This window comes from Sphaeramia orbicularis, chromosome 20 (genome assembly GCF_902148855.1).
Source record: "Sphaeramia orbicularis chromosome 20, fSphaOr1.1, whole genome shotgun sequence".
NCBI lineage: Eukaryota > Metazoa > Chordata > Actinopteri > Kurtiformes > Apogonidae > Sphaeramia > Sphaeramia orbicularis.
The window spans coordinates 2,277,076-2,298,737 of record NC_043976.1 but is presented as its reverse complement, the minus strand read 5'-3'; the positions used below and the strand labels follow the sequence as shown (position 1 = coordinate 2,298,737).

The 21,662-nt window shown below is 43.1% G+C and overlaps 1 pseudogene; it reads left to right on the top strand.

Moving 5' to 3' along the window:
- Window positions 1-21,662, top strand: part of LOC115411688 (tRNA (cytosine(38)-C(5))-methyltransferase-like) — a 35,639-nt pseudogene that overhangs the window by 1,736 nt on the left and 12,241 nt on the right.

The following is a 21,662-nucleotide window of genomic DNA, read 5'->3' as shown; positions in this document are numbered from 1 at the left end:
CAGACTGGGCCATAGGAGCACTGCCTGGATCAGAGCTGTGAACTGACACAACTGTTTTCTGCAGAACCACGAACATGAAGGAACTCTGCAGACACAGAACGGACAAATGCCCTGTGTGTGTGTGTGTGTGTGTGTGTGTGTGTGTGTGGTGGTGGTGGTGGTGGTGGTAGTGGTGGTAGTGGGGGGGGGGGGCACCTGTAGAGTTTGGATTTTTACCCTGTTTTTGCACATAAAAGCTTGTTTTAAAACACTTTTATACTTTCAAAGTTCATATTTAACTTTCAAATCTTGTATCCATGTCTAATTTCAGTGTTTTTTCTGCTAAAACTAAAAAAACAAACAAAAAAAACAACTAATTCCGTTTTTGTGTTTTTTGTCATTTTAAACTGTTATTACAGTATTAAAACAAACAGTGAATTATAAATGACTATATTGAACGTTCGAAGTGGTCTGCAAAAATTGACAAAACGACTCAAAGCATATTTTCCGACCTTTTTATGATCAAAATAAGAAAACCAGTCCAGGTGGACCATCTGAGGCTCAGGAGTGTAAAGGATTTTAATACAATGCTCACATCCTCCTTCTCATGCGCAGATCATTCACACTTGGCGCACATACATCTGTATCCATGAAGCTGCACACAGACGTGAAGCTGGGCAAATAGGAATTAATTCAAAAACCGTTGGAATTTTCCGATCGGACTAATAATGAAAGAGTTACGGTCATACTACACAGGACAGGGGGGCGTGTCAGACCTGGCACGGTCGGACCCGAACTGGATTACAACGTATTATGTACGGACCTCAATCAAAAGAGAGCATATATGATTGCGTTATAACGCAATAGTTTATAAGTATAAGTATAAGTATTGCGTTATAACGCAATAGTTTTGCGTTATATCGCAATAGTTTTTGCGTTATAACGCAATACTTTTTATTTTTTGCATGTGTCCTCCCGGGCTCCGTAATATTTCAAATATTCAGTATTCTGAAAATAAAAAAGCTATCAAAACCACTGATCTATGGAAGACTTACATTTGTTGTAAACTGATGTATTATTCTGCTTGCATACTTTGTCCCCTTTCTATGTTCCTGCTCTGTTCATGTTGTTATATTAATATTGTATTGTACTTTTATGTTTCCATTGTACTCAGGATAACAAAAAATATATAAATATGTAAAAAAAAAAAAAAAATGCTGGTTGGTTGTAGTTTCACAGATACAGTTTAGGGTCAAAATGGGAAATTGGACCTGGCAGCCTGTTCTGAATCACAGTCTCTTTTCCATTGGACATCTGTGCAAACCTTACCCATATTTACTAAATGTGGTAAAACAGAAGTGGGGTAATGTGGGTTTTTCCATTCAATCACAAATGCGATGATTTGTTTATTTATTATCATGAGATGACACGAGAAGTCATTCCATAAAACATGAACGTAAATATGGTGTTAAATTACAGATATATTCATTAGTATTATCTATTACCCCACTATCTCATACTAAATTAAAAAATGATGTGGTTTCCTGGTGTGTCCACACAGACCACAACATGTTTCTTCTCTTCTTCTCTTGTTGTAACGTCCGTCAACATCCGTTTTTTTAATTCACCTGAATCTATTTGCGAAGAAACGTCTTTCTATTGCAGTTTTGTGTGATATACTATTTGCGCTACGCCCAAAAAACCACCTCTTGCCAGCGCAAAATCTTTTAACCAAAAAATGAGTTTTGGGCAAAATTGTTGTTTTTTTCCATTTGCTAAATTTTTATGCGCAAGTTATATTCACGCAATTTGAGGGTCAATGGAAAAGCGACCACATAAATAGGTCGAGCCTTCACTTTTTTCCAGAGTAGTCTTATTAATACGAGTCTGTGACTACACTGTAAGCCCGGACTTTGTATTCGGTAAAATGCTTTTAATTCCAAAGACTTAAAGGATTTCAGTTTTATTACTATTACTTTAGTACTATAAAATGTTCAGAATATTCTACTAATTTTGTAGACATAGTCGAATGTACAAAAACAGTTTCAGTTGAATGGATTTAAATCCCTCAGTTTTAGTCCTGACCACACCTGTTAATCTTGCAGTGCATTGTGGGTAATTGTTCCTGCAGTTGTAAAGGTGTTGTTTTTCTGTGCAGGGTTCAGTGGGTTGTACTGTTAGTGTTCATTTGGAACTGAATGTGTGTGTGTGTGTGTGTCAGTGTTTATCGTCCTTTTTGGGTTTGTTCTTGTATTTTTGAACAGCTGCACCAGGAGTCAGAGCCAGAGGAACAACTATGGATTTAACTGTTCAACCACACGTGTTCATGTAAACCTTTATGCCTTACCAAATTAGAAGCACTTCCTGTTCTGGCTAATTACACTGAGCTATCTTCCTGCCTGATTTCCATCCCCACTACAATACAATAACTTGAATAATTATACAAAGCAATTTATATTGCAAAAGATTTTAATTTAAATCAACTTGGAATTGAGTCCAATGAACTGATGAGATTCAGTCTAATGATAATACAAAGCAACTGACATTGCAACACATTTTCAGTTGAATGAACTTGGCATTTAGTGTGTTGGACTTAAAATAACAATTCCATTCAAATCAAGCATTTCAGTTTAATACACTCAAGTTTTCATTACTCATTACTTAATTTTTTTAAGGCAACCGGTTTCCTCAAATTTTAAAGTAAACTCAACTTACCCAGTCTTACAGTGTAATGTCTGTGTTCCTTATTTTAATTAATTTATTATTATTTTCAATTATCATCTTTATTATGGTGCAACAGGGTGGGAATGTTCATGGGTTTGGGTATAAAAACAAACAAACAAACAAAACAAATACAATGACTGTATTATGCTTTTCTGGATGACTCAATATGTAATAGAAACACTGAACAAACAAAAAAAAAAAAAAAGTGAAATTGGAGAATTAACCAGAGAATGGGTTTAACTCCAAAGGAATGTTAGTGTCAGATCTACAGCTCGACTTCAAACACTGTCTGCACATGACAGTACATTCACTTCACATCAGGAGGTCAAAGTCATTTTAGTTGAGGTTCCACATTCAGTCAGATCTGATCTGAAGTGGGCCGGACCAGTCTACTAAGAACAGAAGAATACATCCTCCTGAGAACCACCAGTGCATTTTTGTCCTCTGTAGGCAACAGCAGTGAACTTTATACTTCTGCCTTCTGCTTTTCAGCCAATTCAGACTGGCACGTTCTTAAAGATAGACTCAGTTCATTTAAATGTTATTTGTTTTTGTCTTAATTTGCTTTGTTTTATTTTATTTCTTTGCATGTTTGAAATAAATAAATAAATGGAGTTTCACAGCTTTATCTAAAACAAACGAACAAACAAACAAAAAACAACTGTCCACTGCAAATGACATTTAATGAAATAAAAATAAAAGTATCTGAAAAACTATAGAATCATACGGTTTCCAATCAAGGCAGTTAGGTAAAAAAAAAACAAAAAAAAACTTTTACTTACTGGGTCTCAGGAGGATATAAATAATGTCAACTCTGAACTTTCCTCTGTGTTTTAGAGTGAAAAAAGCATAATTATGTGATGAATGAATGAATGAATGAATGAATTTATTTTGGTTTGTTCATCATCATTGCACTTTGTACAATAATCGTAATAAACATAAAAACCAAAAAATGGAATATTCTAGAAACAAAAGGGTTTTTTGCCTGTCCTTTTCACCTGATACACCACTTAGATTAAATTAAATGTGAACAGCATCAAGCATCGGTACGGAGTCCGGGAAGGGACATGCAAAAAATAAAAAGTATTGCGTTATAATGCAATAGTTTTGCGTTACAACACAATCATATCTGCTCTCTCTTGCTTGAGGTCCGTACATAGTACGTTGTGGTCCAGTTCAGGTCTGACCGTGTCAGGTCTGACACGCCCCCTGTCCTGTGTAGTATGACGTAACTCTTTCATTATTTGTGCGATCGGAAAAATTCCAACAGTTTCAGAATGAAATTCCTATTTGCCCAGCTTCACGTCTGTGTGCAGCTTCATGGACACAGGTGGAAGTACGCCGAGTGGGAATGGTCTATGAGACAGGAGGATGTGTGCATTGGATTCAAATCCTTCATACTCCTGAGCCTAAGATGCTCCACCTGCACTCGTTTTCTAATTTTGATCATAAAAAGGTCAGAAAATAGACTTTGAGTCCGTTTGTCAGTTTTTGCAGAACACTTCGACCGTTCAATATAGCAGTCATTTATAATTCACTGTTTGTTTTACTACTGTAATAACAGTTTAAAATGATGAAAAACACAAAAACGGAATTAGGTTTTTTTTTAGTTTTAGCAGAAAAACACTGAAATGACACATGGATACAAGATTTGAAAGTTAAACATGAACTCTTAAAGTATAAAAAGTATTTACAACAAACTGTGAGTATTTTCCTTTTATTGCAAAAACAGGGTCAAAGGTCAAACTCTACAGGTGTTTAACACACACACACACACACACACCACACACACACACCACACACACACACACAACAGGACATTTGTCTGTTCTGTGTCTGCACAGTTCCTTCATGTTCATGGTTCTGCACAAACAGTTGTGTCAGTTCACAGCTCTGATCCAGACAGAGCTCCTATGGCCCAGTCTGAGCATGGAAAAGAGTCTGTGCACACCTACAGGCAGTCCTGTGGACGGGTTCACTGTCTGTGGGAAAAGTCAGTCCTGTGGACGGGTTCACTGTCTGTGGGAAAAGTCAGTCCTGTGGACGGGTTCACTGTCTGTGGGAAAAGTCAGTCCTGTGGACGGGTTCACTGTCTGTGGGAAAAGTCAGTCCTGTGGACGGGTTCACTGTCTGTGGGAAAAGTCAGTCCTGTGGACGGGTTCACTGTCTGTGGGAAAAGTCAGTCCTGTGGACGGGTTCACTGTCTGTGGGAAAAGTCAGTCCTGTGGACGGGTTCACTGTCTGTGGGAAGTCAGTCCTGTGGATGTTTCACTGTCTGTGGGAAAAGTCAGTCCTGTGGACGGGTTCACTGTCTGTGGGAAAAGTCAGTCCTGTGGACGGGTTCACTGTCTGTGGGAAGTCAGTCCTGTGGACGGGTTCACTGTCTGGGGAAAAGTCAGTCCTGTGGACGGGTTCACTGTCTGTGGGAAAAGTCAGTCCTGTGGACGGGTTCACTGTCTGTGGGAAAAGTCAGTCCTGTGGACGGGTTCACTGTCTGTGGGAAAAGTCAGTCCTGTGGAGGGTTCACTGTCTGTGGGAAAAGTCAGTCCTGTGGATGGGTTCACTGTCTGTGGGAAAAGTCAGTCCTCCTGTGGATGTGTTCACTGTGGTCTTGAACTCATCATCAGTCTCTTCCTCTGTCCTTCATCTGTGTGGTCTTTGAACTCATCATCAGTCTTCCTCAGTCTCTTCTCTGTCCTTCATCTGTGTGTGGTCTTTGAACTCATCATCAGTCTCTTCCTCAGTCTCTTCCTCTGTCCTTCATCTGTGTGTGGTCTTTGAACTCATCATCAGTCTCTTCCTCAGTCTCTTCCTCTGTCCTTCATCTGTGTGTGGTCTTTGAACTCATCATCAGTCTCTTCTCAGTCTCTTCCTCTGTCCTTCATCTGTGTGTGGTCTTTGAACTCATCATCAGTCTCTTCCTCAGTCTCTTCCTCTGTCCTTCATCTGTGTGTGGTCTTTGAACTCATCATCAGTCTCTTCCTCTGTCCTTCATCTGTGTGTGGTCTTTGAACTCATCATCAGTCTCTTCCTCTGTCCTTCATCTGTGTGTGGTCTTTGAACTCATCATCAGTCTCTTCCTCTGTCCTTCATCTGTGTGTGGACAGTCTTCAGTCTCTGCTCTCATCTCCACAGTCTGTGTTCTTCACCGTGGCTCCTCCCTCTTCATCCTTGAATGTGACTTCCGTCACACACATGGAAACAGAACACACACAGAACAGTGGACCACACAAACCAGACCAGCTCAAATTCTACTATTGAGGAGAAAAGTCACCGAACATCAGCGTCTGCGTTCTTATTTTGGAGAGCGTCATGCACACTTTTACGCACAGAAAGTCCAACATAGTCCAAACTCCCCAGATTCTCCAGGGTTCCTCCTTTCTTCTCTAAAACCTCCATGCAGTATCAGCCTCAGTTTACACAAACGCTAAAGTCCAACTGGTCCACAGTGCACAGACAGAAGCAGACAGTGCTTCAGTCCTGTAGACCGTCCACTACATGGAACTGGTCAGCTTTACCTTTCTTCTTCAGATGTTGCTCCACCAGTCTCTCCTTCAGTCCCAGATCCATCCTAAACCTCCAGGCTGGTCTGGAACTGTGGATGTCCGTCTGTTCTATTCTCCCAACTCTAGATCTAATCCGTTCTCCACTCCGTTATGCGTTCCGGTTCTCCGCTCCGTGAATCCGCTCTGCTGTGTGCGTCTACAGTCAGAATGGCTATTTTGTGTCTTCTAGGACGGGTGCCCGTGAAATTTTCACATTGACCCGAGAATGTCCATAAAGCACAGAGTCTGAGGTTTCAGAAACTGTTGGAATTTTTCCGATCGGACAAATAATGAAAGAGTTCCGGTCATCTGAACTGCACATGCACAGGACACAGGGACTGCAGGTCCAGGTGTTTCAGAGCTGACACGCTCCCATCCAGAATGGGATCCCAATGCGAAAACTAGTGCGTTATGACGCAAAAACTTTTCAACTATTGCGTTATAACGCAATAATTTTTTGTTCTACATGTCCCTTCCCAGGCTCCATACATCGAGGATTCACACCATTAAAAAAAAAAAAAAAAATCAGCAACAAAAAAAACGTATCTGTCATCTCAATTCAATATTCCTAAATATTTAAAACTTGAGGAACTTTTTTTTTTTTAACCTTCATCAAAGGAGGTGAATACTTAAATGCATCATCAGATCCATCCAATAATTTCACACCCAGTTCATCTAGACTTTACATCTGTCCTCACTTTAGTCCTTCAAAAATCACAGGTGGACGTTTGTATCTGTAAGGGTTAAAGGTGGACGTTTGGGTCTGTAAGGGTTAAAGGTGGACGTTTGGGTCTTTAAGGGTTAAAGGTGGACGTTTGTATCTGTAAGGGTTAAAGGTGGACGTTTGGGTGTTTAAGGGTTAAAGGTGGACGTTGGGTGTGTTTAAGGGTTAAAGTGGACGTTTGGGTCTTTAAGGGTTAAAGGTGGATGTTTGGGTCTTAAGGGTTAAAGGTGGATGTTTGGGTCTTTAAGGGTTAAGGTGGACGTTTGGGTCTGTAAAGGGTTAAAGGGGACGTTTGGGTGTTTAAGGTTAAAGGTGGACGTTTGGGTCTGTAAGGGTTAAAGGTGGACGTTTGGGTGTTTAAGGGTTAAAGGTGGATGTTTGGGTGTTTAAGGGTTAAAGGTGGACGTTTGGGTCTGTAAGGGTTAAAGGTGGAGTTTGGGTGTTTAAGGGTTTAAAGGTGGATGTTTGGGTGGTTTAAGGGTTAAAGGTGGACGTTTGGGTCTGTAAGGGTTAAAGGAGGACGTTTGGGTCTTTAAGGGTTAAAGATGGACGTTTGGGTCTGTAAGGGTTAAAGGTGGACGTTTTGGTCTGTAAGGGTTAAAGGTGGACGTTGGGGTCTGTAGGGTTAAAGGTGGACGTTTGGGTGTTTAAGGGTTAAAGGTGGACGTTTGGGTGTTACAAAGGGTAAAGGTGGATGTTTGGGTCTGTAAGGGTTAAAGGAGGACGTTTGGGTCTTTAAGGGTTAAGATGGACGTTGGGTCTGTAGGGTTAAGGTGGACGTTTGGGTCTTTAAGGGGTAAAGGTGGACGTTTGGGTCTGTAAGGGTTAAAGGTGGACGTTTGGGTCTTTAAGGGTTAAAGATGGACGTTTGGGTCTGTAAGGGTTAAAGGTGGACGTTTGGGTCTTTAAGGGTTAAAGGTGGACGTTTGGGTCTTTAAAGGGTTAAAGGTGGACGTTGGGTCTGTAAGGGTTAAAGGTGGACGTTTGGGTCTGTAAGGGTTAAAGGTGGACGTTGGGTCTGTAAGGGTTAAAGGTGGACGTTTGGGTCTGTAAGGTTAAAGGTGGACGTTTGGGTCTTTAAGGGTTAAAGGTGGACGTTTGGGTCTGTAAGGGTTAAAGTGGACGTTTGGGTCCTTAAGGGTTAAAGGTGGACGTTTGGGTCTTAAGGGTTAAAGGTGGACGTTTGGGAGTTTAAGGGTTAAGGTGGACGTTGGGAGTTTAAGGTTAAAGGTGGACGTTTGGGTCTTTAAGGGTTAAAGGGTGGACGTTTGGGTCTTTAAGGTTAAAGGTGAACGTTGGGTCTTTAAAGGGTTAAAGGTGGACGTTTGGGTCTTTAAGGGTTAAAGGTGGACGTTTGGGTCTTTAAGGGTTAAAGGTGAACATTGGGTCTTTAAGGGTTAAAGGTGGACGTTTGGGTCTTTAAGGGTTAAAGGTGGAGGTTTGGGTCTGTAAGGGTTAAAGGTGGAGGTTGGGTCTGTAAGGGTTAAAGGTGGACGTTGGGGTCTGTAAGGGTTAAAGGTGGACGTTGGGTCTTTAAGGGTTAAAGGTGGATGTTCAGCACATTTAATCTCTGAGGCAGATAATTAAAAAAAAAAAAAAAATTGTAGACTAGTGTTATTCAACCTTTAACAAAATTCAAACAAAACATGTTGCCACATTATTTGTTTATGATATATTTTTGTATCACAGTTAATACATTTGGCATTTTTATAAAGTATCTTATATTCCTGTAGTATCAAATCTGATACACACATTTTTAACACAATTTAACTGTACTATAAAAAAATCAATTATAAAGTAACTATGATTGTTGAAGTACTTATTTTAAAGATTTTTAAAAAAAAAAGAAATAACTACATAAATTTTGAAAATTACCAAAGACTTTCCTACAAAAAGTTTGGATGATTTAACGATAGTGGCCATATTGAAAAAGTACAAAAAAATTAAAGCCACAAGCGGCATCTAAAGGCCCTTGCCACGGGCACGTCCAGTAGAAGTATGTCCATTGTTCAGAAGGTGGCGCTCTAGCACCAAATTTCAATGTCTTCTGATGAATGGGTGTAGGCCTGGGAGATTGACAACTGATTCAAATGTGAAGCAAATCTTTGTTCGTATGTCCGAACTAAAGAAATTTTTGTATAAGTAAATGTGTAGGGGGCGCTATGCAGCTAAAATTAAATTTCTTCTGTTGAATGGGTGTAGGCCTGTGACATGTACCACTGAGTCAAATTTGAGGCCAGATCGGTGTTCGTATGTCGCAATTAATGCAATTTTCGTTAAGGTAAATTTGTAGGGGGCGCTACTGAACGAAGTGGCATTTCTTTTATTAATGGGTGGTAGGCCTGGGAGATTGACAACTGATTCAAATTTGAGCCAAATTTGTGTTTGTATGTCCTAACGTGAAGTAATTTTTGCAAAGGTAAAATTGTAGGGGGCGCTATGGCACCGATTTCAATTTTTTCTGATAAATGGGTGTAGGCCTGGGAGATAGACGTCTGAGTCAAATTTGAGCCAAATTGGTGTTCGTATGTCCGAACTGAAGCAATTTTAATAAAAAAATTGTAAAAAATTTCTAGGGGGTGCTGTAGTGCAAAATTTCAGTTTCTTTTGACAAATAGGTGTAGGCCTGGGAGACAGATGTCTGAGTTAAATTTGAGCCAAATTGGTGTTCGTATGTTCGAACTGACTTCATTTTTGTAAATGTACATTTGTAGGGGCGCTATAGTGCGAAATTTCAATTTCTTTTAATAAATGGCTGAAGGCCTGGGAGATAGACATCTGATTCAAATTTGAGCCAAATCGGTGATTGTATGACCAAATTGAAGAAAGATTTGTAAAGGCAAATTTCTGAAAAAACGTTGCAAATTTTGCGACCTCCTTGCACAAAAATGGTAAAACTGATCCCAAAAATTCGGCTAACTTTTGATGTCCCACTTCTCTAGATACTGTACACCAATTTGAGCTCATTCGGCCAAACGGCTTAGTAGGAGATAGTTAAAATACGACGTCAGTGAAAACGCCGACTCAGCATTTTGGAAATTTCAATCCAATATAGCCGACTTCTGGTTCGTTTAGGGGCGTGGCCACAATAATATTTGTTTGTCTCCTCATGATGAATCTGTGAGCAACTTTTTGTGGCTGTACGACAAACTTTACGTTGGACATGCTCCCATTGACGTAATGCATTTCCACTTTTCAAGGGGGCGCTGCTGCAACATTTCTTTACCGACATCTACGAAACCTATATGTAAATTAAATTTTGCACATTTCTGAATTTTGGGCAAACTTTGGTGAGTTTTCATAAATGTTCAGGGGGTCAAATTGAGCTCAAAGTGCAGGAGAAAGAAAAAAAATTAAAGCCGCAAGCGGCATCTAAAGGCCCTTGCCACGGGCACGTCCAGTAGAAGTATGTCCATCGTTCAGAAGGTGGCGCTCTCGCACCAAATTTCAATGTCTTCTGATGAATGGGTGTAGGCCTGGGAGATTGACAACTGATTCAAATTTGAGACAGATCTTTGTTCGTATGTCCAAACTAAAGTAATTTTTGCATAAGTAATCTGAAGGGGGCGTTATGCAGCTGAAATTAAATTTGTTCCATCAAATGGGTGTAGGCCTGCGAGATGTACCACTGAGTCAAATTTGAGCCAAATCAGTGTTCGTTTGTCCTAATTAATGCAATTTTCGTGAAGGTAAATTTGTAGGGGGCACTACTGAGCGAAATGGCAATTTCTTTTGATAAATGGTGTAGGCCTGGGAGATTGACAACTGATTCAAATTTGAGCCAAATTGGTGTTTGTATGTCTAACGTGAAGTAATTTTCGTAAAGGTAAAACTGTAGGGGGCGCTTTAGCTCCAAATTTCATATTTTTCTGATAAATGGGTGTAGGCCTGAGAGATAGACGTCTGAGTCAAATTTGAGCCAAATCGGTGTTGTATGTCCGAACTGAAGCAATTTTAATAAAAAAATTTAAGAAAAAAAACTTGTAGGGGGCGCTGTAGTGCAAAATTTCAGTTTCTTTTGACAAATAGGTGTAGGCCTGGGAGACAGATGTCTGAGTCAAATTTAAGCCAAATCGGTGTTCGTATGTCCGAACTGATGTCATTTTGTAAAGGTACATTTGTAGGGGGCGCTATAGTGCGAAATTTCAATTTCTTTCAATAAATGGGTGTAGGCCTGGGAGATAGACGTCTGAGTCAAATTTCAGCCAAATCGGTGTTTGTATGTCTGAGCTGAAGAAATTTTTGTGATGGCAAATTTTCGAAAAAACTTCGCAAAGTTTGTAACCTCGTTGCACAAAAACGGTGACACCGATTCAAAAATTCGGATAACTTTTGATATCCCACTTCTCTAGATACTGTACACCGATTTTGAGCTCATTCGGCCAAACGGCTTAGTAGGAGATAGTTAAAATACGACGTCAGCGAAAACGCTGACTCAGCATTTGGAAATTTCAATCCAATATGGCCGACTAAGGGTTGGTTTAGGGGCGTGGCCATAATAATATTTTTTGTTTGTCTCCTCATGATGAATCTGTGTACCGATTTTCGTGGCTCTACGACAAACTTTATGTTGGACGAGCTCCCGTTGGCGCAATGCATTTCCACTTTTCAAGGGGGCGCTGCAGCAACATTTCTTTACCGACCTCTACGAAACCTATATGTAAATTCAATTTCTCACACTTCTGAATTTAGGCAAAATTTGGTGAGTTTTTGTAAATGTCCAGAGGGTCAAAATAGAGCTCAAAGAGCAGGAGAAAAAAAATAAGAATCTGAGCACAAGAACAACATAGCCGTTTCTATGGCAACCACGTATTTGGCCTTATTTGAAAGCTCTCGAGCTCCCCCACATGTCTGTGGTGTCAGATGTCACGTGTCGTGCACTTACACCCACGTGACTGACCCGGAGTGGGCGTGGCCCATTGACTCCCATTCATTCTGAGCAGGTGTAAATATGCGATTTGTGCACATGTCATGTACATCTTCGGAAAGGTCTCAGTGCCATGAATGTGAATATGTGTGAGAGTGGCGACAGTGGAGAAAGGCAACTGCGTCACTGGCGATTTCGTCCCCATGTGCCCACTGCAGACTCAATAGGCCCTGCGCCGGCTTTACTCGGCTCGGGCCTAAAAAACAAACCCTCCACTGTCTGTTGTGGGATGATAATCCACTGGGGGGCAGAAAACCAGGGGGCAGCCAAAGTAATCAATTAAAAGAATAAAAAAAGAATAATAAACCAACAAATTAATAAGTAACATGAACAAAATAAGCCACAAACTGAGCTAAGTTTAAAAAAATTCAAATAAATGACAATAAAATGTAAAAAAAATAAACCAAACAGCTACTGAAGTGACTGAATAAGTGATAATAATAATAATAATAATAATAATATAATAATAATAATAATACAATCACTGCAGTAATTAACTAATGGAAACTTTCATTCAATCCAGGAGGAGACTGTTTTTGTTTGTTTCTTTTGTGCAGACTTATTTCTGTACATTCTCTGTTAGAAAACCCACAGTTTCAGAACAGTTGGACTTCAACCTCTTTGACCATTAAAGTCATGGCTCTGTGAGGAGATAATTAAATAAATAGTTTTGTGTAATCATGTGACTCCACCCTTTAGGCCTCGGATGCTGTCAGATAACGGTCACCTCGTCTTCACGACTGGGAACGATAAGGACATTCGATTCAAGACGTCGGCATCTGGTCGAGTCAAAGTAGGAGATGAAGACCTCACCCAACTTCTAAGTCAGGTAATCAATTATTTTATTATCATTATTATATTATTAATTTTGTTTTATTATTTTTGTTTTCATTCATGTCTTTAAGGGGAGTGGATTGCAGAATAGAATAGAATAGAATAGAACAGAATAGAACTACAAATGTATATCTTTGTTTTAGTGTAAAAAAAGAAAATTACATGAAAATGTTTACTTTTACAAACTATTCCTTCACAAAAATGGAAATAACCTGATGTTTTCAGAGAAACACCAGTGGGGATTACACAAACAGGGTCATAAGTACGGTGGCCCAGAAGTGAAAAAACATTTACATTTCAAATATCACATTAACAAATTTGAAAACAAAATAGTATTTAGAAAACACTTTTACATTTTGAAAACAATTTACATTTCCTAAAACACCTTTGCAAATGTCAAAACAAATATACATTTTAGGAAACAAATTTACAAAATATTAAACACTTGTACAAGTGCCGAGACAAATTTACAAGTGGCAAAACATAAATACAAATCCTGAAACAAACTAACTAAAGGCCGCTCTTAATGGAAAGGGAATGTCCTAACACTGGAAGTGAGCGCAGAAACTGTTGTGATTGGTCCAATCAGCAACCAATCAAAACAGAGGAGAGGCGGAGAAGGAAGTGCTAAGCGGCTAACGGTGTGCTAACTAATGCTAACGGTGCTAACTGTGTTCATCGTGGGAAGGTAAGTTTATTTACCAGTGCGAATGTGTTTTATGAAATGTAAATTTGTTTTTAAAATGTGAAAGTGTTTCCTAAATGCTATTTTGTTTTCAGATTTGTTCAGGTTTTTTGAAATCTAAATGTGTTTTGCACTTCTCAGCTACTGTAAATAAGGGTTGACGGAGGAATAATCTATAGATTTGTTTAAATTCTGAAGATGCAACTTTTTTCCAGATAAAAACCAACAAAGAAGAAATCGATGACATTAAGACTCATGGAGGTGGAGTTCCTCCTGACACCAACAAACTAAACGAACTAAATGCAGCGGTAAGACTTTTGGAGATTTATAAAGGTTTCAACTGTTAAACTCAGGCTTTTAAAGGAATAATCAGATCCACAAACCCTGTGCAACTGAATCACTGTTGACAGGGATTTTAATTATCACTTAAAACTTCAATCAAAAATGATTCTACTGTGGAAAAAAATTTAATCGAAAACAATTTACATAATAACTAAACAATTAAATTACAAAAATATCCATTGTAGAATATGATGAAAGGTAATCGTGATTTATTATCATTATTATTATTATTGTTTTTCTTCATAGTTTTACACAAATCTATCAAGGACAGTGGCTTTGATTAGCATTTTATTTCAGAACAGTTTGACTTTTCAAATGGACAAAAAATCACCAAAATTTTAAGATTTCAGGACAGGAAAAAAAAACAAAATATTTAAATGGTTTGTTTTTTCTGTGGATTATTTGAACCTTTTAAGACCCAGGAAAACAAAAGGCTTTTTATGTTAAATATCGTCTTGATTGGAAACAGCATAATGCAGCAGTTTTTTCAGACACATCTATTCTTTTCTTTTCTCTTTTGCAATTTCCTTTGCAACGGACAGCGTTTTTTTTTTTTTTTTTTTAAAGTAAAGCTGTGAAACTCTTAACTAGGCTTGTGCTGGCCTATCTCCACATCTCCATTGGAGATGCATTTCCCTGGTTGGTGAAGTTGTTTTCAACCCGTGTATCCACAGTGGTGAAGGTATTTTTCAGTAAAATCAACCAACTGACATCTGTGATCGAAAACGTCAATAACCAAGGAAAAGAACAAATGCGGCCTCCACTACTGAAGAGCGCTGCCGAGAGCGATCCAACTCCCCCGAATGTTTCCGATTTTTACGAATTCACACTGAACATGTCACTTATGGGAAGTTACCGCTCATTCAAGTGAAAACCAAACTTGTGTCTCATTTGTCTTTTCTCTTCCTGCTGAAGCTAAACTTTAAACCTTACAGAGAAAACACTGCAACATTAGTATCACAGTAGTGTTCCTCTGTCGTCTACAGGTTTGTTATTACTGACCTTCTTTTTCTTCTTCTTCTTCATTATTAAACTTTCCTCTTCTTCGTGGTATTTGTCCAGTATGGTTAATTCAGAGCGGCGCCCCCTGGTGGATTAACTGACAAACGCTCATTCCAACACATTAAATGTCAGTAGCAGCACTTTGTTCCAGTCAGACTAATGACAACGACAATAAAGCACATTTACAAAAGGAACGAACAACTGGAATGGGATTATTAAGGACAAGTATTGGTACTCAGTATCAGCAAGTACTCAAAAGTCAAATAGTTGAAAAGAAGTCAATTATCTGAGATATCTAAGTTTTAATTAATAATCAGTCCATGTCCATTCTAGTCTGGGCAGGAGGACGTTCTAGTCTAAATAAAATAATTCCAGAGTCCATATCTGTCCATATTTAATTACCAAATGACTTTATGATAAATCCTGTCTCACTGGTAAATTTATTTTATATTGAATCTCATGAACATCAGTGGTCAGAATAATTGTATTTATAGTCTATTATTTATTGTTTTGTTATATATTAGATTAGAAATAGAAATAGTTTACATGAAAATGTTGACTTAAGTGAATTTTTATGATTTTTTTTTGTCTGAAACTGAAGCCAGATTGAACAGATTTTTCAGCTCAAAATGCACCAGAATGCAGGAAAAAGGCTGCATTTTTACCCAAAGTTCCCAGGGAGCTATGCTCATCACCACGGCCGCTACGCGCCCTGCTGCAGGGACCCAGACTGGACCCAGACTGGACCAGACTGGACCCAGACTGGACCCAGACCGGACCCAGACTGGACCCAGACGGACCCTGACTGGACCCTGACTGGACCCTGACTGGACCCAGACCGGACCCTGACTGGACCCAGACCGGACCCTGACTTGACCCAGAGTGGAACCATACTGGAACCAGACTGGACCCTGACTGGACCGACCCCAGACTGGACCCAGACCGGACCCAGACCGGACCCTGACTATACCCAGACCGGACCCTGACTGGACCCAGACCGGACCCTGACTGGACCCAGACCGGACCCTGACTGGACCCAGACCGGACCCAGACTGGACCCAGACCGGACCCTGACTGGACCCAGACCGGACCCTGACTGGACCCTGACTGGACCCAGACCGGACCCTGACTATACCCAGACCGGACCCTGACTGGACCCAGACTGGACCCTGACTGGACCCAGACTGGACCCAGACTGGACCCTGACTGGACCCTGACTTGACCCAGAGTGGAACCATACTGGAACCAGACTGGACCCTGACTATACCCAGACCGGACCCTGACTGGACCCAGACTGGAACCATACTGGAACCAGACTGGACCCAGACCGGACCCTGACCGGACCCAGACCGGACCCAGACCGGAACCATACTGGACCCAGACTGGACCCAGACTGAACCCTGACCGGACCCAGACTGGAACCAGACTGGACCCAGACTGGTCCCTGACTGGACCCTGACTGGACCCAGACCGGACCCAGACCGGACCCTGACCGGACCCAGACCGGACCCAGACCGGACCCTGACTGGACCCAGACCGGACCCTGACTGGACCCAGACTGGAACCATACTGGAACCAGACTAGACCCAGACTGGACCCAGACTGGAACCAAACTGGACCCTGACTATACCCAGACCGGACCCTGACTGGACCCAGACTGGAACCATACTGGACCCTGACTGGACCCAGACCGGACCCTGACTGGACCCAGACCGGACCCTGACTGGACCCAGACTGGAACCATACTGGACCCAGACTGGACCCTGACTGGACCCAGACTGGACCCAGACTGGACCCAGACTGGAACCAGACTGGACCCACTGGACCCAGACTGGACCCTGACTGGAACCAGACTGGACCCAGACTGGACCCAGACGGACCCAGACCGGACCCAGACCGGACCCTGACCGGACCCAGACCGGACCCAGACTGGAACCAGACTGGACCCTGACTATACCCAGACCGGACCCTGACCGGACCCAGACTGGACCCTGACTGGACACAGACTGGACCCTGACTGGACCCAGACCGGACCCTGACTTGACCCAAAGTGGAACCATACTGGAACCAGACTGGACCCTGACTATACCCAGACCGGACCCTGACTGGACCCAGACTGGAACCATACTGGAACCAGACTGGACCCAGACCGGACCCTGACCGGACCCAGACCGGACCCAGACCGGACCCAGACCGGAACCATACTGGACCCAGACTGGACCCAGACTGAACCCTGACCGGACCCAGACTGGAACCAGACTGGACCCAGACTGGTCCTGACTGGACCCAGACCGGACCCAGACCGGACCCAGACGGACCCTGACTGGACCCAGACCGGACCCTGACTGGACCCAGACTGGAACCATACTGGAACCAGACTAGACCCAGACGGACCCAGACTGGAACCAAACTGGACCCTGACTATACCCAGACCGGACCCTGACTGGACCCAGACTGGAACCATACTGGACCCTGACTGGACCCAGACGGACCCTGACTGGACCCAGACCGGACCCTGACTGGACCCAGACTGGAACCATACTGGACCCAGACTGGACCTGACTGGACCCAGACTGGACCCAGACTGGACCCAGACTGGAACCAGACTGGACCCAGACTGGAACCAGACTGGACCCTGACTATACCCAGACCGGACCCTGACTGGACCCAGACTGGAACCATACTGGAACCAGACTAGACCCAGACTGGACCAGACTGGAACCAGACTGGACCCTGACTATACCCAGACCGGACCCTGACTGGACCCAGACTGGAACCATACGGACCCTGACTGGACCCAGACCGGACCCTGACTGGACCCAGACCGGACCCTGACTGGACCCAGACTGGAACCATACTGGACCCAGACTGGACCCTGACTGGACCCAGACTGGACCCAGACTGGAACCAGACTGGACCCAGACTGGACCCTGACTGGACCCAGACTGGACCCAGACTGGACCCAGACCGGACCCAGACCGGACCCTGACCGGACCCAGACCGGACCCAGACTGGAACCAGACTGGACCCTGACTATACCCAGACTGGACCCTGACTGGACCCAGACTGGAACCATACTGGAACCAGACTAGACCCAGACTGGACCCAGACTGGAACCAGACTGGACCCTGACTATACCCAGACCGGACCCTGACTGGACCCAGACTGGAACCATACTGGACCCTGACTGGACCCAGACCGGACCCTGACTGGACCCAGACCGGACCCTGACTGGACCCAGACTGGAACCATACTGGACCCAGACTGGACCCTGACTGGACCCAGACTGGACCCAGACTGGAACCAGACTGGACCCAGACTGGACCCAGACTGGACCCTGACTGGACCCAGACTGGAACCAGACTGGACCCAGACTGGACCCTGACTGGACCCAGACTGGAACCAGACTGGACCCAGACTGGACCCAGACTGGACCCTGACTGGACCCAGACTGGAACCAGACTGGACCCAGACTGGACCCTGACTGGACCCAGACTGGAACCAGACTGGACCCAGACTGGACCCTGACTGGACCCAGACTGGAACCAGACTGGACCCAGACTGGACCCTGACTGAAACCTTGCTGGACCCTGACTGGACCCAGACCGGACCCAGACCGGAACCATACTGGACCCAGACTGGACCCAGACTGAACCCTGACCGGACCCAGACTGGAACCAGACTGGACCCAGACTGGTCCCTGACTGGACCCTGACTGGACCCAGACCGGACCCAGACCGGACCCTGACCGGACCCAGACCGGACCCTGACTGGACCCAGACTGGAACCATACTGGAACCAGACTAGACCCAGACTGGACCCAGACTGGAACCAAACTGGACCCTGACTATACCCAGACCGGACCCTGACTGGACCCAGACTGGAACCATACTGGACCCTGACTGGACCCAGACCGGACCCTGACTGGACCCAGACTGGAACCATACTGGACCCAGACTGGACCCTGACTGGACCCAGACTGGACCCAGACTGGACCCAGACTGGAACCAGACTGGACCCAGACTGGACCCAGACTGGACCCAGACTGGAACCAGACTGGACCCAGACTGGACCCTGACTGGACCCAGACTGGACCCAGACTGGACCCAGACCAGACCCAGACCGGACCCTGACCGGACCCAGACCGGACCCAGACTGGAACCAGACTGGACCCTGACTATACCCAGACCGGACCCTGACTGGACCCAGACTGGAACCATACTGGAACCAGACTAGACCCAGACTGGACCCAGACTGGAACCAGACTGGACCCTGACTATACCCAGACCGGACCCTGACTGGACCCAGACTGGAACCAGACTGGACCCTGACTGGACCCAGACCGGACCCTGACTGGACCCAGACCGGACCCTGACTGGACCCAGACTGGAACCATACTGGACCCAGACTGGACCCTGACTGGACCCAGACTGGACCCAGACTGGAACCAGACTGGACCCAGACTGGACCCTGACTGGACCCAGACTGGAACCAGACTGGACCCAGACTGGACCCAGACCGGACCCTGACCGGACCCAGACCGGACCCAGACTGGAACCAGACTGGACCCTGACTATACCCAGACTGGACCCTGACTGGACCCAGACTGGAACCAGACTGGAACCAGACTAGACCCAGACTGGACCCAGACTGGAACCAGACTGGACCCTGACTATACCCAGACTGGACCCTGACTGGACCCAGACTGGAACCATACTGGAACCAGACTAGACCCAGACTGGACCAGACTGGAACCAGACTGGACCCTGACTATACCCAGACCGGACCCTGACTGGACCCAGACTGGAACCATACTGGACCCTGACTGGACCCAGACCGGACCCTGACTGGACCCAGACTGGAACCATACTGGACCCAGACTGGACCCTGACTGGACCCAGACTGGACCCAGACTGGAACCAGACTGGACCCAGACTGGACCCAGACTGGACCCTGACTGGACCCAGACTGGAACCAGACTGGACCCAGACTGGACCCTGACTGAAACCTTGCTGGACCCTGACTGGACCCAGACTGGACCCAGACTGGACCAGACTGGCTGTGGATTCTGTGGCTACACTCATTTCCACTAGGTAGCCACAGTGTCGATCTTTCATTTTCCTAGCACAGCCCAGCTTCACAGGCTGTAAAAATCCATTGCTGGGTCTTAAAAGGTTAATTCCGTCCTGTGGTTGTGTGTTGTCTGTATTTTCACGTATCATATAAAGTCTTTTCATTTACAGTATTTTCACTGTTCGTCTCCTCTCAGGTCTCCACACTTCAGGGCAAACTGACAGCACTTGAAACGGTGAGACATGATTATTGTAACAATTTACCTTCAAGAACGTGCTGTGCATGTCATGTGTCTGTCATTTTCATTTTTATGGTCTTTTTTCCTCCAGCAAGTCCAGACGACGGCGTGCAACAGTAATCCCTGCAGGAACGGAGGAACATGTCTGAACCTACTGAACTCATTTCACTGTTTGTGTCCTGACAACTGGGCTGTAAGTTCCATCAGATACTGCATTTAGAGCAGAAAACACCCACTGTTTTCTAAAAGTTACATTCATACACAACTAAATGACGATTTCATATACAGGGAAATGGAATAAATGCACAATATGATAATTGGGTTCTTCTCTGAAACTGGGTTTATTTTAGTATCTGACACTTTTCCATCTTTTTAGACCCAATAATAAAAGGTAAATGTCGGCAGATTTCCCCCAGGATGGACCTAATGATGACTCATCAGTCCAGTCTCATTCCAGGTTGGTGTGGAACCCATCGTGTCCACTGGTGTTACATACAGAACCTGAACATTTAAACACATATAAATCGTGAATTATTTTTCAACAGCGGTCATTTTTGTGAAACACTCTGCCTTAAATAATTAGTTCAGTTCCCAAAATGCACCTGTGAGAGAATAGAGAGATATTCATAACGTAGTGTGTATTTTCGTGTCCTTTTGACTGTGTTACATGTGGATTTAGGTAAAATATAATGTAAAATAATACAAAAATGTGTTTTATCTTAGTGTTTATCTTAGTATTTATTTTTCAAATAGACCCAAAGTGTTTCCAAACTGGTTTCATAACATTCGTCAACATCTGTTTGAATTTTTTCCCCACGTCCTGTTTTTAGGACCAGTTTCACAGAAGAACCCGAATTATAAATGTAATGTCACCTGAATTATGTATAGTTTCAATATAATAATTATGTTAATTAACTTAATTTTTCATGCACTGTATGACAGCGTTGTGTTTTCCACCAACAAGACCAACGATTCAGCTGAAAATATCCAATGGTTTTATTAAACAGCATATTTTATAAGTCTTTATACTCGGAGCACATGCTGCACTTGCTTGGTTAGGGAAAGATTAAACTTGCACTGATGTGAGAAAAAAAAACTAAAAACTATTATATTTCTTGACATTAAATTGAACGCCATCCATTTTTAGCCTAAATTAAAGTACATTTATTTCTTTAAAAAAAACAAAAAAAAACTGCTGTTATTCTGGTTTAATCTCCTGCAGGTACAATCTTGTTGTATATTTCTGCTGTTAACTATGAAATTTCCCCATGGTGCGATAAATAAAATCTTATTATCTTATCTTATCTATTATCTTATCTTATCTTATTTTATCTTATCTTATCTTATCTCTTATCTTTATTATCTTATCTTATTTATTATCTTATCTGTTTATCTTGTCTTATCTATCTTATCGTATCTTATCTTATCTTATTTTATCTTATCTTATCTTGTCTATCTTATCTTATCGTATCTTAAATGATCTTAAATGATCTTAAATGATCTTAACTTATCTTTCTTCTCATCTTTCTAATCTTATGTTAAATGATCTTATCTTTTTATCTTAAATGATCTTATCTTTTTCTTAACTT